Here is a 777-nt window from a genome sequence, read left to right as displayed (position 1 = left end):
GGATCACAGGCAGGAAGTTACCAGGATGTATACTTCCCCGTTGCTGGGACTGCCCGGGACCAGCCACTGCTCGGGAACTGGCAGCCGTCTCTGCCTGGGACTAGCTGCTCTGTGGGCCCACTGCCTACTGCCTCCGGGGATCTTGCAGCATTTTTAACAACACCAAATGTACATGATCATATGAAGGTAGGAGGATCACAGGCAGGAAGTTACCAGGATGTATACTTGCCCGGATTGGACCTGATGGGGAAGATGGTGGCCCTATGGTTTTGCCTTTTTAAGCCCCTGCAAAATGTGACTTTTGGCCATTTTCTAGGAACCCAGGAATGGATCTAGCCAGATTACATCCTCTTAGCCAGTATTTAATTAAAGCTTACTTCAAATTTGGCTCAAACATTGTGGTAATGGTCTTATTCTCAATCAGCGGGATTAACAATACCTGCTGAGGAAAGCTGCGCTCAGTAAGTGGAATGAGCTCAGGAGAAATAAGTGTGTTGCTACCAACAAAGCTGAAAGGAGTTGGAGATCTGAAGAGCACTTTGACAATAGACATGGAGACGCAAAGTGTAGAGTTTGCCCAGCTGGGTTTCAGTCTTTCTTTGGTCCAGTATATCAAGTATTAAATGCTTTCCTTTATAAGTGTTGCTAAGGTCATGGTGTTTACAGCAACAGGAACCGTAACTAAGACAGTCTCCTTTGCTGGACACACATCTCCAAATTCTGTGCATGTGACTCTTGATGGCTAACAGCTAATCAATTCCCTCTCAAGAAAATAGT

Source organism: Microtus ochrogaster, chromosome 15, assembly GCF_000317375.1.
Source record: "Microtus ochrogaster isolate Prairie Vole_2 chromosome 15, MicOch1.0, whole genome shotgun sequence".
In the NCBI taxonomy this organism is placed as follows: domain Eukaryota; kingdom Metazoa; phylum Chordata; class Mammalia; order Rodentia; family Cricetidae; genus Microtus; species Microtus ochrogaster.
The sequence above is the reverse complement of the archived record's forward strand: the minus strand, read 5'-3'. Positions refer to the sequence as shown.